Source organism: Vespula vulgaris, chromosome 24 (assembly GCF_905475345.1).
Source record: "Vespula vulgaris chromosome 24, iyVesVulg1.1, whole genome shotgun sequence".
In the NCBI taxonomy this organism is placed as follows: Eukaryota; Metazoa; Arthropoda; class Insecta; order Hymenoptera; family Vespidae; genus Vespula; species Vespula vulgaris.
In genome coordinates, this window is record NC_066609.1 from 3,388,178 (window position 1) to 3,400,000 (window position 11,823).

The following is an 11,823-nucleotide window of genomic DNA, read 5'->3' on the forward strand; positions in this document are numbered from 1 at the left end:
TATTATTTACTCGAAAAATGTATATGTTTGGAGATTGAGATACAACTTTTAAGTGAAATATTGTCTATTTTTCAGTATTGCCTATGTTCTGACGACTGGCTACATCCCTATGCTGCTCTTCGCCAGAGGTACACTAATTCGTCATTTTTGAATATGCGTTAGATGCCAATTTTACTGCTACGAGTATACTTCTTCTTACCCTATTAACACTAAACGTACAAAGCCGAATCATTTGACCAATTTCATCTTAAATTTATACATATATGTTATTTTTTGCGGTCATTAACTATCTGTAAAGTCTTAGATTCTCTTGTTAATCAATTTCTCACCTTTGGTTTTTTTTTCTTTTTTCTTCTGAGAAAAATTTGTCACCCTTGTTTCTTACCAAAATCAGTCATTTGACCGGTGTACAAATTTTTTATCATTTTCTAAATTTTTCTACTTTAGATTTTATCTTTGGATTTAACTACAAATTTTACGTAATAAATGTTTTTTCGACTGAAATTGTCAATTTATTGTAAAAAGTAATGTTTACAACGTAACTTTTAAATAATAATAAAATAATCACTCATATATTTCCGTTTTTATATATATTGTACATAGCACAAACAGGAGATCATAGTGGCAGTGTTTACTTTACTTAGAAATAAATGAATGATGGTTTTAATTTATTTAGTGGCATTTTTTGCAAATGATATTTTCCTTCATACATTTATCGCAAACATATTTTTTACTAATTATACAAAATTTAGTTGTTTTGTTTTCTTTGCATAATTGTATTTGGTATGTTTTTTGCGAATGTGAAATATTGCCTTGGCCACTTGATATTTCTTATAAGTTTTCTTTTTCTTCTTAAAGAAATTTGTGATATCTTTTGGCTAGCTCTTCTGTTATTTATAATAGAAATTGTTGTTTGGATATATTTTGTCCACTTGTTTCTTTATAAAGAATTCATGCATTTATAGTAGCCAAATCAAGTATGTTGAAAGAAACTTGTAGAAACCATTTATAAGATTTTGATTTGATGCTGTACTTTCTTACCATTTGATTGGTAACATCGACGCCGAATTTGGTTTTGTTATAATATACAACTGTTTTAGGTATTCGTTTTCTGTCGTTATTGATTTTTATTCTTTTATGCTTTGAACTTAGTATTGTAACTTATTTAGGTGGTTTGGATTTATAAATTGTTAGAGTACAATTGTTTGTTTTGTAAAGTATTATCGAAAAACGTTCCAATTCGTCTTTTGCTGATTTTGCTAGCTGGGGCAATTCTCTTCTGTTTCTCCGGATAGTTATGAGTAATGTTGTTCATTCTGCCAATAATTTTGTCGTCAGTGATGCGCTCGTGAAAAAGTTGTCCGTCGTAATATTTCTCTAACATTCAGTAAATAGTTCAACTATTTTGATAAGAAACGGTTTTGATAAGAAACGGAGGTGACAAATTTTTCTCAGAAGAAACAAAAGAAAAAAAACCAAAGGTGAGAAATTGATTAACAAGAGAATCTATGACTTTACAGATAGTTGATGATCGGAAAAAATAACATATATGTATAAATTCAAGATGAAATCATAAATCGGTCAAATGACTGGGCTTGGTACATTTAATATTAACACTATGTCGCATTAGAGTTCGGTCGATCTATAAAACTAAGACACATTACTTCTAAGTCGATAGGAGGCATCTTCAATAACATTCAAAACCTCTATATCCCCTAGTCCACGCAGCTTTGTAAGTGAATTGTCGTCCTCTTATTAAACATCTAAAATATAGTTCACCAAAAAGAAATTAAGATGAGAGAAGTTTAATCTTTGCTTTCTTTAAAATTCCATTGCACCAACTCCCTAGATGTTGGCCGAGATGAAGAAGATAATCGTAGACACTCCATAATTTATTTTCCCTTCGTTTTCCCGATAGTTACTGGTTTTACATATGCCACATCTGTACAGGTTCGCTGGCTCCGCGTTGACTTGTGCATTCACAAACAGAGCTATGCTATTCATTACACCCACCAAGTTCCTTTTTCTTACACCAAATATAATGTTTATTTTGGGTCCTACCACCGTACTGTAGCAGCATCTTCTTACATCCTTTGTAATAACTGAAATTACGGCGTTATGCCTTTTAATATTATCGCACTCCTGGAGAACATAATGTAACGTTTTTTTCGTCGAGGCATTCCGTTAGATAGCTTCGCTGGGGGTTCTTGAAAGATTGGGTAAAGTACCGATCCTGATTCTGCTAGGTTGATGAAGTTTAGAGCTGAGATCCTTCTGATATTCGTCATTGTTGAGTCGGTTTTGATCTCAACTCTTTTAGAGCTGTAGATTTCGGCTTAATTTACGCTCTTGCCAAGAAGCTGACGGCAAGATAGGTTTATATTGTCTCTTTGCTCATGCTTGGAAAAATAACATGTTCACATCTAAACGTGTACTCGCTAGTCATACCCATCTTCTTTTCTTTTTGATGATCATAATCCTGCTCTTTGATTCTTGATTGGATTGATGTTAAGTTTGCACTGCTTGAATTAGTCAATGAGTTGGAATAGGAATGAGCTGAGGGGCTGTTAGGGATCGTTGCCTTTCTTATTGAGGTAAATAGGAGAATGTTATCAGTGAATGCTGCTTCGTCGATAATTTTACCTCCTGGTCTCACTACAATTTTCTTCGGAAATAATTGTAGAAGTTGGTGCTTGATTAGGTCAAAGAGAGGTGATGACGGTGAATTGAATGGTCTTGATTCCCATCCATCGCTATACAAAGCCGTTCTTCGATCCCTTGTTTATTTTCTGAAGATATTGGATCATGATTGATGGGAGGTCTGTAGCTTCCACGTTAGTTAAAATGGATTCATGCGAGACCACATCGAAGCCTTTATTTATATCTTTACTTATATCTAAGGATGCAATAAACACTGATCGATGCTGGTTACAGTGATGGCACAGTATCGTGTTGAGAATGAATATGTTGTCTGAGCATTCATCCATGCTACGAAAGGTCCTTTTGCGATCATTTGATGCTATCTTCTCCGTTAGTTGTGAAGCTAGAATTTTGTGTAGGTCTCTAGTTATGATGGAGGATATGTTAATCGGCCTAAAGTCACTAGGAGTACACGCATCTTTTTTCTTGGTGACAAAGATTGTTCTTGATACATTCTAATCTTGAGTGTGGCCCTCAAAGTTCGCCGCACCATGGCAAGAGATTGAAGATGTGCACAATGAGAGTCGGTATGAAATAGTCGCACACTGATTTTGTCCGGTTTCGCGGCTGTTAAAGACAATGATAGAGCTGTTCGTACTTCTGCTTCAGTAATTGCATTCTAAAGATCACCCAATTGTTCTCCTGCTAGCTAGCATTCTGGTTTCTTATCGAAAGGAGACTGATCGTTCTCTAGTATGCTTCCATGACATCCCACTGCGTTTGGACTACATTACTGGTTTCTGAGAGTATTCTGGACACAACACAGGTCTTCCATTTGTATTTGTATCAATATTTGAATTTCCGCGTAGTTTTTTCTTTGCTTTTCTCTTCTATTAATATTTGTGTTCACCGAAGATTTTTTATTTGTCTTCTTGAGACGGTTCTTTATTGAAGAAACAAAAATCTCTTGAAGGTACATGGAGAACTTTTGCAGGGTGACTTCTTTATCGAATATCTTGGCTTGGTCTAAAGTTTGGACGCTGCGAAGGCATGGAAGTTCATTGATGAAATTGAGAAAGACCCTCTTGGCCAGCTATGGTAGTCCATTGATGAAATTGAAAGTCGTTGTCCATAAATCTTTTCTCCCGAATCACAGTAAGACTGCAGGTGATAGTTTCCATTATCAGCTTCTGTACCAGATTTTTTTATTTCCGTTTCCGACGATATTTTTTCATGGAGTTCATACTGCGGTCAGAGAAGGCTCGTTGAAGTTCCATGTTTATGAAACGGGCTGCCCTGACTTTCGAAGCTGATGGCGTTGTTGGTTGGCGTACTACTCGTAATGCATTTTTTGTTGGTGAACCCGAAGTCCAATTTTGCTGTCGCATTTTAGGTATTTGCATTTTAGTCGACTTAGTCCGGGGTTGTATGTTTGGGCTGTAGGTCAGGCTTGGAGTTTCAATATGGCAGCGAATGGTGTCACCAATTGCTCCAAAGCGGGTTGGATTGTGATCGGATATACTATCGAATAGACAGAAATCTATATCTTTGTTACTTCGTGCGCAACAAATATTCTGCGATATTAATTGTAAGTATGGATCAGAAAGAGCGGGAGTTATATGTGCAAGTTTGTTGTACAGGTTATGGGTATCACGATAACGCTTCAGCTGAAGCTGGTGCGGCCAAAAGCGGAATTGGGAATTAGAGAGCGATGTTCCTAAGTAGCCGAACGAACGGATCGGTTCATTAATCACAGCAAAGTACACACACGCCTTATTGGAATGAGCTAATACTGGACGAGTAGCCGAAAATGGTTGCCATGAAGGACGCTATCCTGGACGCAGCGGCTGTGCCTCAATCGGTGTCACCTGCAGTGATATTAGAGCACGAAGCTTTCTAATAAGTCGCATGGATGCTAGCCAATCACGGTGAAGAATGTGTACGGTGGACAGGAACGAGCTAGCACTAAATGTGTAACAAGAAGATGGACAACGACAACGAAATCTTTGGACGCCATCTTGGATGCGATGGCTGCGCCTCAATCGGTGTCGCCAGTGGAGAGAACCGTAAGAAGAGAACGCAGAACTTTTTATTTGCAGGGCATTATGGAGACTCCCAGGTAGACAGATTCCTGGCGATAAGGTATGGGGGTAGCAAATCAGTGTTTCACTTATCCCTCTTTTTTTCTCTTAGTAGAATGAATGGAGGTGGGTCCTGACCGCCTCTCTCTTTTCAGCTCTTTTTCTTTCAGCCAAAGTTTTCTTCAGGGGTTTTTTTTTTGTTCTCAATTAAGAAAACTGATGGTGTCCGTAAGGAAAAATATTTCGGAGGTCAAATAAGCTTTCGTTTGGATCTCTGGGTGGAGATTTCCTCAGGGACAGTCAACGTGGTAAGAAGATGCGTGTGCTTGGCGAGGAATCAAGGATCTAACACAAACTCGAAGATTACGAGTGAATGCGTTTCCAACGAGAGGCAACATGGGGACACAGCTAGTCACCGGCTGGGCGCGATTGCGTGTGACTTCTTACCTGACGCCTCTCAGCTGCATCCTCAACCCTGAATGGTCCGAGTGCATCCGAAGGAAGGCGGCCTTCGAGCTGCAAGAATCGTCCTAGGAAGGTAGGATAGGACTGTATCGATGCCATCTTCAAATGTAGAGCACAAAAAAATAGGAAATGCCGCGCTTAACGTCGAAATTAATAGGCCCGTAACAATCAGATCTGAAGAGGCTCCTACAAGAGCTCTTATGAATTCGAAGTCGGCAGTGGACCATAAAACTCATCTATTAAATTTCGAATCGATGAGCTTGCGACTGCAAACTCGTAGGATCGAACGAAAAACCAGAGGCGAGAATTATCGAGCGATTCGTCTTCTTTCCGACAAGAGTCGTTGCAGTAGGAATGCATTTAGGTGCAATAAAACGAAGCAAAATTGGCCAATCGAGAGGAAGCATACGGAATCTAAAACGGAATCTAAAACAATACAGGGAAAACATAATACCAAGGGCAAAACCGCGAAAGCAAACCGTAGTTCCGTAATGACTTCTGCGAACAAGAAAATAGTTTTCCTCCATAGAGGAATTACTTCGGAGCTCGCCAGAGAAGAAACGCACCGGCGCATCCGTGCGTTTGCTCCCAAAAACGCATCATGAAACCTTCAAAAGGAGAAGTGTATCACTACTACTGCCTCCGATGAGAAGAAACATATGTCCCGCAATGCTAGGATAACCCTTGATTGATAGGATATGACTGAATCATTTCCAATACTAGGGTTCGACAAAAAAAATCCTGGAAGATTACTTAAACTGGGGGAGACAACGGAAATGCTCCCTAGACAGGCCCCACAAATGTTTCAAAAACCAAAACTGCGAATGGATTCAAGCGAAAAGAATACGGAAAGTTTGTAGGAGCAGAACCACGGTTAGAAAACCGCGAACGAATACCGCGAGAATCATCGCAAGCCTCTTCCATTAACCCATTTGCACCATGATTCTATTTAAGTTACTGTGTTCAGACATCAGCGTCGTTCAACTGACGGTTGGGTCGTATCATCGCGCGCGGCCATATATCGACAGTTTTATTATTTTCGTTTACTATTACAGTAGGTATATGTGTTCTACAGTAAATGACTTCAGAATAGTTTATGAAATTTATATAACATCGTATTTTTTAAAATGATCGATACATATTGCTATATAGTAAACATCACGTTTAAAAATTACTTCTTTTCGAATTGACATGGATAAGCATACAACGCATCGCTTTCATGTTTTGTTCCCTTTTGACAGTGTCGGAGGTATTCGTATAGAAAAATGCCGGCCAGTATATCGTGTTAATGAATCATTGATAGATAATGTCTATTTTACTTTTACGTTTGCTAAATATTTTTTAAACATTTCTTCGACTAATCATTGCTTGTATACATGGAAAGCTCAATCTTTTTTATTGTTTTTGAAAATTATATAATTATTTAGTAACATCATGTCTATAAAGTAAACAAATATTTTAAGCTTTTTTACATCTTTTTTTATAGACTTTTTTACATCTTAGCATAGTATGAAATTTATTTAACATTTAATCGTCAACATCAACTCCATCCATATTTTTATTGTAATTTATTATTATTGATGGTTTTAAAATTTTTTGTCTGGTGTTTTGCGTTTCGGTAAAATCTAAGGTATGCATAATTATTAACAAAACAACATCTTTTTATCTTTCCTCTTCGTGGCACCATATTTCCTGTTGAAAATATAATAGCTACTCCGTTTTCTAATTGGAGAAATTTTAGTTCCTGAGGTATTCCTTTCCTATTCATTCTTGCTGTTCCACATATTATATAATTCCTAATATAAAGTCAGTGAACTGTACCAATTATCAATAAATAAACAATATCCTTTATACACTGGTCTATTGTCTTTCTACTCCTACTGACATTTGTGAAAAGGAATTCGGGATGAACACTTTGGCAATCGAGATGGGAAGTGTCAGGCAAAGAAAGATCGACATTCTCTTTTCAGAGAGAGAATAAATGCCTCTTTCGTTTCTCTAAACTACTACATCACGCAAGCTCTCACAGGCCATGATAACTTCAAAGTCAAACTCGCGTCATTGAGTCCTGCCACAGATGAGAGGTGCGAATGCAGTAGGAAGGACACGGTTCAGTATCACATTCTTGACTGTCCGGTCTTTGAACCCCAAAGACCAAAAAGAATTGCTCTCGTGGAAATAACAGGCGGAAAAATATGGCCAGAAGCAGCAAGATTCAACCTCGTCTTCTCAGCTAAGGTCTTCTCCCTTTTCAACACCTTTCGTAAAAAAGTCCTCTCTATCAAAGGCACTTATTTTTTAGACCTTGTTCAGCCGGAATTGCCGAAGTTCCTGATGATGGGGATGGGGTGTAATCTTCTCAGATCAACCCATTTTCAAACAAGGTGGAAATGGCTCGTACGCTTCTTCTTCTTTCTTTTTTATTCTTCTGTCAACCCGAAACTTACAGTTCTACTCTCCCTCCCATCTTAACGAATGATAGGGAACGTGATACCGTGAGTGTGCCTCTCCGTGGTTTCCCGTGAAAACGATTGGGGTCAACGGGGCAATTCGTCGCCGCGGGGACGTCGAAACTGCTCACATTATCTCGCTGTTGGAAGTTTTAAGTTCCTCTAAGTTTCAAATTCTTCCGAATATCCCATATTTGTGGGAAGTGGATGATTTTGTAGGAACGGGCTTAGAAAAATTAGCGGGGAAAGTAATGCCTTTTAAAAGATTTCGATAAATATCACGATTTTTACATTTCTCTGATAATGAAACGACTGACAGTAACGACTGCCTTCGAAAGGTAAGACCAATCATCACTTTCTGGAACAAAAAATTAATAAAATTTACACACCGGATAAAAATATGAGTATCGATGAATCATTAATCAGATATAAAGGCTGCTTAATGTATAAACAATTTAATCCGTCAAAATGAGCGAGAATCGGATTAAAAATATACAAATTATATGATGCATATAGTAGGCACTGCTGCAATTTCAAAATATATACTGGTTAGGATAAAATTCAGTCAAATGATAGTGCATCACAAAATGTTGTCATGGAATTGATGAAATCCGCAGTAAACAAAGGACACATTATTCTTTGACAATTGGTACTCCTTCCTGCTCTCTTCCTACAATTACACGGACAAAAGACAAACGTTATCGACACGGTACAGAACAACAGACAAAATATACGAAAGAATTTTGCAACGAATAAGTTAAAAAAAGGAGAATATATATATAGAACGTGCAATAGTTTGTTAGCTCTAAGATGGAAGGTTAGCGATGTATACATGGTGTCAACCAAACACGCAATTGACTGAAGTGACGGATAAACAACATAAGAAGACATTGAAGCCCAACTGTAAGATTAAATATAATAAAAGAATGGGTGGAATTGATCTCCAGGATCAAATACTGGTCTGTTTCCCAATTATGAAAAAATTCCTCAAAGGCTATAGAAAGCTTTTTTTACATGTCTGATATAGCTCTGTTTAATAAATATATTATGAAGAAAAAACTATACAATCAAGGAAAACAAACATATGTCGATTATAGAATAAATACAGCTGAGGCAATTTTAAAACATGTACAGCTACTTAATTATACAAGTCGCGGGACATTCTCACAAGGTATAACACCATTACGACTACAAGCATAATATTAGAACCATTTTTTGCATTTACCGGAATGTTTCGTAAATTACTATACACGTCTTAGCCTACTGACATTCAACATTAGACTTAATTCGTCCCACAGGGCTTAAATTGAGATCCAATGTCGCAAATAATCTAGGACTACATTATTAACAAATTAATTAGTAGAGTTCTAGATGAAATAAAAATTCAGATTCAGGATGGACCGCAACTAAACAATTTAGTTTATGGATGACATCATATCAATAGTATCCATCCCAATGGGTTTGCAATAGCTAATTGGCAACAATGAATATTATTTATCTAAGTGCGGGGCACAAGATCAGTATTTTACATTTAGATAAGCTAGTATCAATCTGAAAGCGCTTAGAAAGACGGATAAATGAGGCTACTTAAATATTCCCTATACAGCTGATGGAAGAGTGAAGATTATGGTTTGAGAGAGATCGTGCGAACAACTGAAATAATTAGCTAAAGCTTCTCAAACCTCAAAGGAGAATAGAATCGGCAAAATTGTTGGGTGAAACATCCAGAAATGCAGCAGTCCTAAGTATAAGAAAACTTCTTAAAAATGGAAGAAAGTTTGCATGGTTTGTAGCATAAAGAATGGTGAGGCTGTGCAAAAATCATGCACAATCTGTACAATGACGAATTAGACAGTATATGGATTAGTAAGCATCAATGTTCAGTAAATTATTTGTGAGAATAATAATAAGTAAATATTACACATTTTCAATAGCTGAATAACTATAAATGTTTATAATAATATTAGAATATTATTTCAGTGATATCATACTAGCTGGACGAATCACCTGTTTTGTAACAAGTAATTCTTATAACGCTTGCTGCGCATCATGTGATTATTATTTAGTTTTGTGTTCTGATATTAGTAATTTTGTTATAAATGATTAAAAATGCAGTATTTATACTTTATACTACGTGTTCTACATCAAACTATGATTCTTCATATTTGCAAATACTCTTGATATAAAAAAACTGATTTTTTCATTTTTCCTTATGATTTTGAATAAAAATTATTAGTAAAGTTTTCAACAATTATTGAAATACAATTAGCATTAATTAATTCTTTCTTTATTTCCCAATATATCGCTTTTCGAATTTTGTAAATATCATTCTTACGTTTTTTTAATAATTCTCTTGTCAAACTTACTTAAATTACATCAGATAGATTAAATATAATTCTTTCGGTCAACACTAAAAGGGCAATTCCGATTATAAGGCTTTCCAGACTGAAGGGACTAAAATGCATATATATATATATATGTATATATGTATATATATATGCGCAATAATGAACAGAATCAAGCGCGCGGGGTAACCGTCCGAGAAAAAACGGCGGCGGAAACGTACGCGCGTGTACGGGTCACACAGAGAGGAGAGAGACTGAGCGAGCCTAGCGGCGGACACTCTCGAAGAGGACGGGACGCGGATGACGGTGCGGCGGCGGGGGAGGGGGTTGCCCGTGAGCCCCCTCCCTCCACTACCCCGTGGTCCGTGACGCCATACTGTGTTCGTCCGGGCTTCTTCTTCTCCGTGACCGCGGACGCTTGCGAGTGCTTCCTCGCTCGGAGTCGTCGCGTTTAAACCGGTGCAACCTATGCCGGGGGCGAATCGGTAATGCGTGCGTACGCGCAAAAGCGCGCGTGTCCGGCAGCATTTCCTTTTCGACCAGGCGAAAGACGTGTATATTCGTGCAGCGTGCCCGTTGGCGCCGACACGTCGACGGTTTATTTTATTTTTCAAAGATACTTACGCCCGGCTCGAAAATAAATTTCTCCTCGACATTAAAAGTCGACGACTCCACCTTGCCGTGAAACCCTCGATGGGGGTGGGGGACGGGCTCTATTCGCCCGGACCCTCGGTCATTATTGAGGTGTGGCGGCCCGCGTCGGTGCTTTCGCGCCGCGCGACTCTGCTTGGTTATCGCCGAGTTCATATTAGACATCGAAAACTACGTACGCATGAGAGAGCGTACAAAATATATACGATTACCCTGAACGGTGGATCACTTGGCTCGTGGGTCGATGAAGAACGCAGCTAATTGCGCGTCAACTTGTGAACTGCAGGACACATGAACATCGACATTTCGAACGCACATTGCGGTCCACGGATACAATTCCCGGACCACGCCTGGCTGAGGGTCGTTTAAATACACGATACTGCTTGCGCTCCGGACTTTCGATCTGCGGCGTAGAGCGAATATATTGGGTTGCTCGTTGGCAAAAGAGAATTCGGACTCCGTTGAGAGTTTTCTCTCTTGGGTCGACGTCGCCTTAAACGAATGATAGAAGATACAGAGAGGGGAAGAGAGAGAACTTCCGACTGTATCGAGCAGAACGGAAGAAGAGGAGAGAGGCGTGGCAAAGACACGCGCCCAAACCTCCTCTGCCGGTCGGTCTTCGAACATCGAAGAGTGGGAGATACTACATCTGTGGGCGGTGATGGGAGGAAGGGGTTTTTGAAAAGGGCCCATGGGTACACCCGGACGGCGAAACGAGTCGCTTGACGTTGAACGTAAAAGTCGAACCGAACGAAAGCTCTTTCGACAACGCACGTTTCTAAAAAGAAAAGCGGATCCTCAAAGTCGTCCGAGGCAGCGGCCGGCGGCTACTACCGCGGCGTGCCCTTACGGTGTAAAGCATTATTACACGTTCGAACGTCACCCCCCCCCCCCCACCCACCCACCACCCCGCGGATATCTCTCGCTCGCGGTAGCCGACGCCCGGTGAAAAAAAGGAGTCGTGCACCCGGTGGTTCGTTTTGTCCACGAAGTGTTGCCTCCTCTTTCCCCTGGACATACTCGATCGGTTGAGCCGGGAGGGATAAGAGAAGAGTTTCGGACGAACGTCCACCGTTGCGTGACACGATTCGAGGAGGCGCGCCGAGAGCGCGATTCTTTCGTTCCGCTATTAATTCTTCCTTCCACCTCTGTTTCTATCTCGAACGAAACGATCAAAGACGACCTCAGAGT

The 11,823-nt window shown here is 39.2% G+C and overlaps 1 long non-coding RNA gene and 2 other non-coding genes across 3 annotated transcripts in view; all 3 read left to right on the plus strand.

Moving 5' to 3' along the window:
- The first annotated feature begins 816 nt into the window (after positions 1–816).
- On the plus strand, positions 817–7,037 carry LOC127071959 (uncharacterized). Its single transcript, XR_007785278.1, has 2 exons — positions 817–4,782; positions 4,877–7,037. It is a non-coding gene; the product is annotated as an uncharacterized LOC127071959 (long non-coding RNA).
- A 3,804-nt stretch (positions 7,038–10,841) lies between these two features.
- On the plus strand, positions 10,842–10,996 carry LOC127072270 (5.8S ribosomal RNA). Its single transcript, XR_007785339.1, has one exon. It is a non-coding gene; the product is annotated as a 5.8S ribosomal RNA (ribosomal RNA).
- Positions 10,997–11,811: 815 nt separating this feature from the next.
- Positions 11,812–11,823, plus strand: part of LOC127072273 (large subunit ribosomal RNA) — a 3,951-nt gene continuing 3,939 nt past the window's right edge. Inside the window, exon 1 of the ribosomal RNA XR_007785342.1 lies at positions 11,812–11,823. This exon is cut by the window's right edge and continues 3,939 nt beyond it. This is a non-coding gene — a ribosomal RNA (large subunit ribosomal RNA).